The following is a 6,000-nucleotide window of genomic DNA, read 5'->3' on the forward strand; positions in this document are numbered from 1 at the left end:
AAGGCTCTTGTTTCTAAACGGGAACGGGGAAGGAGCTTTGCTCGGCACAGTAAACACGTCTGTTTACTGGTTCCGTTGGTGATGGAGGTGGTTGCGGATGCATCAGCCGGGGTGCTAACTAGTGTGGACCTTTGTTTGTAGTCTGGGTAAGAGTGCAGTTCAGGGTGCATCAGTGAATGTTTGCCGACAGATGAAGGCTCACTGGTCAGGCAGCGTAATCTCCTTAAGACCTGCAATCATTTCAGGAAGCAGATGTTTATTAGATTGATGGATGGGGGTTAGGGTGGGTGTGTGTGTGTGTGTGTGTGGGGGGGCACGATACCACATTAAATTGATTTAAAGTGTAGCTAAGTACAGACACATGTAAATGTGTCTGACCTACTCCACATATGTGTTTCTAAATGTGTTTATGAAATAGCCAGGGATTAATGACCTAATACTTCCAGGGGGGGCTCTTGATGGTCCATGATACATGTGTTTCGCTGGGCCCCTTGCCCCTCTCCAGATGCTCCGGGAAACAGTGACTGAAACCTTCCTTGGGGCCTGTAGACTTGCTTCAATGCTTTCTTACATAACTCAGCTACCATGCCTTCCATTTGCCTATTCCAGTTGTATTACTATAGTGTATCTTTGCGCAGTGTGTTCATTGGGGGGAAAGCGTAGTACCTTTTAAAACCAGCACCATAACTCCACCTTACGTAACCGTGCCAGGCTACAAATAGGTAGGAGGATGGCGCGCATGGTACGGATTGTTGCTTTTATTTATTATGCATGTGCCATTTTGTTATTCTCGGACATGCTGTCTACCCATTTTCATCAGTCAGTAAAGTTCACCTCTGCCGCAACAAAACACCACCAAGAAACTGGGCAGTGCGGCAGGAGCCGAAGGAGGCACTCCAGCCTCTCATCCATTTAATGGACTCAAACAAGCTTTTCCGGGCAGGATTTGTGGCGGTGGCGAAAGGTGGTCTCCAATACCCCGGTGTGACAGATGGGAATGGGATTGCCTTGTCTCGGGTCAGGCAGCCCCAGACGGTGTCACCGTAAACGTAGCCGCGGCTTTTTTGCGAGCAAACAGGCGCGGGGACCATAATTGGATTAAATAGTACCGACTTGGAGTGTCTGACCCTGGCAGAACGGCAGAATCGGAGTAGAGGTGAAGAAAGAAGGAGAGAGTGTTTGTAAAGGGGAAATTGAGAGAAGGTGGGAGAGAGGGGTAGCGAGAGAGGGAGAAAGAGAGGGGGTGGGGGTGGAGGGAGAAAGAGATGGAGTGGGGGTGGTGGGAGAAACAGCGTTCAGCAATGTTGTTCCAGGCCTGTAAACATATGGAGCCATTTGACGCTGGTATGCATGAGAAAATAGTGATAGCGGCACTAGGTGGTAATATAATAAACGTGTGGCAATCGTAGTAAAGTGGAGCTACCGTAATTTCCCAACTATTAGCCGCGGCTTATACATTGATTTTGTAAAATTTCTTCAGCTATGAGGTTAATACATTGTTAATAGTTAATAGTGCAGTTAATATGGCAGTTAATATGGTATTAATATGGTTTTGTTTCTTTTAACTTGCTTAAAATACTGTCCTGCGGCTTGTACACAATGTGGCTAATACACAGGAAATTACTATAACTACTAACTGCTATAACCAGTCAGTAGATCGGCATCTTAAAAATCTTTTTTAAAGAAATCTCTGAGTACATTCCCTAGACCTTGTTCATGTACTATTTTACACTCACCTAACCAGCCATGCCAAACATTTAGCACCTTGGTGCTGGGAAAGCTGTAAGTCCAATCAGAGCCTTCAGTAGGCATCCTAATGGGGGTGTGGGTATTTGTCATATGTGTGCTGAATGTAGCATGAGGCCTGTGTCATTCTGCTGGGAGAAAACATTTGTGTACTTTTTCAGTCCTGACACATTTAGTCTGTCCCATTACAAATCACTGGCCTCAGCTGTTTCTGTCAGCAACATTATGACGGGCATTTTTCAACTGCCTGTTACTCAAGATGAATTATGCACCCCTTTAGAACAAGGTTTCTTTCACTTGAAATTACATTTTTCATTTCCACTGTCACCATTGTGCTTTCTCTGGAACCTTGGGACAATGTTCACTATTAATGGTGCTGCTATATAACTACTATAAACAATCACATTTTTTCAGCCTACATGCACCACTCTACCACAATGCACCAAATGTGGAAGCTCGACCACATAAGTTCACATATATATACAAGCCAAATTCCATTTTAGATGAGCTTATAATATGATTTAATTGTATTTCCATCTGACTTAAACGTCACCACACTCTGACACCTTCTCTGTGGTCTTTTTTTTTAAGGTGGTGTCAGGTGTAACAGGATAGCAGCGTCTTCATGCGCGATGCAAACAAAAAAGACAGGCCTGTTCAGGCTCGCCTGTCGCCTGATAAGAAACATTGGCCAGCTGACCTCATCAATAACTGATCAGGGCTAAACAAAAGACTCCGTTTACCAGTGAATCGCTGGAACTCATCAGAGCACACAAAGGTTTCCTCCTCACCCTGTAAATCACTCTGCTCTGCCAGTGAGCTCACACTACACACACTCCACACACACACACACACACACACACACACACACACACACACACACACACACACACAAACACACACGCAGGGTGATATGAGATGCTGGCAGAGATGAAGAAGTCATGACTAAAAATATAACCAGGCGTAGACACTTTATTTTCAGTGTTTGAAAAACTTGTCTGCATTATGAAAATGTCTTTGATATGGACTAAATATTGTTTTGGAGATACTTAAAGAAAGCCGAGACAGCTTTGATTCCGTCTCCAGTGTGAGGAATAATGCCGTTAAAGAGGTTCTGGGAGTCTATAAAAAGCAGGTCACTTAAGTCTGCGAATCTCCTCATCAGGTCTCTTTCTTGTCAGAAAAGTATTTTGCTATTCCATTTAGTTCTGTTCCCGTCATGCGGTGGGCTTAGCTCTACTTGAGTGAAGACACCTGTCTTACACATGAGATCAGAGACTGCAAGCTTGCGTGTGTGAGGTGAGAGAGAAACAGAGAAAGAAACAGAGAGAGAGAAAGAGAGAGAGGGAATAGAGAGGGGTGAGCAAGAGAACAAGGGGTAAGTGTGAGGTGAGAGAAAAGACATTCAGTACTCACAAAGCTCAGCTGTTGCATTCGTCTTAGCAGCCCTGCCCTGATCAAGAGTGTGCTGGAATGGAATGGTGGGGGTTAATACGAACCAAGGTACAAGGTGCTGCAATGCTATCTCCCCTCTGGCCTTAACAACCAGAGGGGACTCAGTTTAGTGTGACACGCTCAGGGATTAACACTCAGAGGGTCAGGCAGCACTCACCCCAGGGCGGCACCCTCCAGTGAAGCCCGCTCTCGCATCGTGTCAGGCTGGCAGATTGGACTTCCTGCCCTCTTAACCAGCTTACATGACCCACAACATACAATACAAATCCATTTTTCGAGGACATTTTGCACTGCCCATATTGCACGAGTGCTCGAATGGTCTTACAGTAATGCCCCCTGACCCTTGTTGTCAAGGGATTTGCATTGTGCTATTACATTGTGCTATTACAGTGCTATATGGCAGTGATGTTTTGAATAGGATACCAAGACGGAATCCTCCATTCTGTAAGTCACTGTTCTCATAGAAATGTTTTCTCCTATCATCTTATCTGTCCCCACTGGATCACTGCAGGGTTGTGGTTTGTGTATAGATAAGCGCTTGCTGGACGAGAGCTCTTTAATGTACTGGAGTGTACTCTGTCGTAGGAGAGTTAGGGGAGCTTTGACATCTGTGTCTTGGTCTTTTTTACAACAGAGCATGACATTGGCCTGCAGGAGGGTCAAGCTATGGCAAATGAATGGCTTCCTCTTTGCCTTTTTTAATTCATCTTCTCCACTTTTCTTTCTTTCTTTCTTTCTTTCTTTCTTTCTTTCTTTCTGTCTTTCTTTCTTTCTGTCTTTGTTTCTGTCTCTCTTTCTTTTTTTCCCTGCAGCTTTAGCTTTGATGAGATTTCATTCAGAGAATTAAACTCAAGTGAGCATGACCATCTGGCAGAAACAACCGGAATCATGGACCTTCAGATAGGGAGGGAAAATAGAAAAGTTTCCTTTCGACTCGTTTAGCCAGTCTGTTGTTTTTTGGGATTGATTTATCACAGATTGATTTTTGCGGCATTTCACATTGAATTCCGCTTGAACCCCATCACTGTCCATTTTTCTTCCATAAGCCACTACAACCCCATGCCATGTTTCTACAATACAAACCCAAGCCAAAGCTTTTACTGTGGCTCTCCCCTCTGCTAGAATAAATAAATGAATACAACCATGAATAGACTTAGTAGCCCAGGGGGATGTTTTTTTTTCTTTTTGGTCCAGACATTAAGCATTCATGAGAAGGAGCTTTTAAACAGGCTGTCTCTTTATTTGGACTCAATTATGCTGTTGGAAGTGAACAGGTAGTCTTAACACGAGGAAAGACGGAGCAGAGGTTGACAGTGGTTTGCCAAGGCTTTTTACTAAGTGGCTAAAAGAAATGCCCCTAGACTGATCTGCACTTTGTCCTGTATGTTTTATAGGTTCCTGAGAAGCACAGCTGAGGAGAGCAACAGGAAGCTTTTTAGTCTTTGTGTCTGTTTCACGTGTTTTCAAAGAAAAAAAGATAAGTTGAATGGATGTGAATGAATTAATGAATGAATGAAGCAATCCTGGTAGCATGCTTTAGTGAGTGTTGTCATGCCAACCACTGAAGAGATGCTGACATGTGTCTTGCCCTGTTATATGTTCTATGTTAAATCACCAACTTACCTTCTCCACCCCTTGGTGCTTATTCCAATGGTTGTGCAGTGAACCATAAAGATGAAACTAGCAGAAAATCATCTGCTACAAAGGTTTGTGAAGGGAAAAAGGCCAGTGTGTGTGTGTGTGTGTGTGTGTGTGTGTGTGTGTGTGTTTGTGTTTGTGTGTGTGTGTGTGTGTGTGTGTGTGTGTGTGTGTGTGTGTGTTTGTGTGTGTGTGTGTTTACTGTCTTCACACAGCACTTAAAGTATATAAGGCCTTTATAAATTAGTCAACCGGATTAAATCAGCTACAGTATAAGCGATGTTGGCATTTTCTTGCTAGCTTCTGCTAGACTTTGCCAGCATAGTCGTCCACTTCTTTCTTCAATATGGCGTATTTATTTTTTTAAACAGTCTGAAGAACACATATGAGATAGCTATGTGGTCAGCATAATTCTGAAAGGTAGGCCTATTACTCATTGTTCATTAAGTGGGAGAGTGCTAGGTGAGTAAAGGGAGAGATGTCATAAATATGGTCAGGTCAACATAATAACAGTGTTAGAAAATGGAAATAAGAATCAAAATCACAGGTGAGACCGTTGATTTTGTAGACACCTGACATTGCCTCAGGCTGCAGTCCTTGATGACATATTGCTACATATGCAGCTATCTATTTCTGACTTCAGTGTTCTTTCAATACAAAATGAGCTTGTTCCATAGCATCTTAGCCTACTCATGACCTAGCCATAAGGAACTTGTGCATCGATATGGCATAACTGTGGTCTCTTCTTCTGACTGACCAACACACACTCCTGTGGGCTCCTGTGGATGCCACCCTAGTGTCTCTGTGTAAGGGGGGGCCCATGTGTAGCACTTAGCAATGCTTTATTTAGGTTCCTGTTATCTAACTGTCCACTGCGTCTCTTTACACCTCGTATAATCTACAGCAGAACGGGCTCTGTGTAGATGGATACGTGCCTGGTGGGAGTGTAGGTTTGGGGAAGACCATTCTGGGAGAGCCAGTGTCATTTCTCCGTCAGAAGAAAATGGGTACACTTCTGTCTGGAGGATTCAGTGTGTTACTTCCACAGTAGATGTCATCCTCAGGCTGTCATAGCTTCTCTCTCTCTCTCTCTCTCTCTCTCTCTCTCTCTCTCTCTCTCTCTCTGTCTAACAGGGTAGAATTGTTGTGATAAGCGTTTTA

The 6,000-nt window shown here is 43.8% G+C and overlaps 1 protein-coding gene across 2 annotated transcripts in view; it reads left to right on the forward strand.

Annotated features, from left to right (window-relative positions):
- LOC125311490 (phosphofurin acidic cluster sorting protein 2-like) overlaps positions 1-6,000 on the forward strand; it is a 67,259-nt gene that overhangs the window by 14,513 nt on the left and 46,746 nt on the right. The window lies entirely within an intron of this gene.

Source organism: Alosa alosa, chromosome 18 (genome assembly GCF_017589495.1).
Source record: "Alosa alosa isolate M-15738 ecotype Scorff River chromosome 18, AALO_Geno_1.1, whole genome shotgun sequence".
In the NCBI taxonomy this organism is placed as follows: domain Eukaryota; kingdom Metazoa; phylum Chordata; class Actinopteri; order Clupeiformes; family Clupeidae; genus Alosa; species Alosa alosa.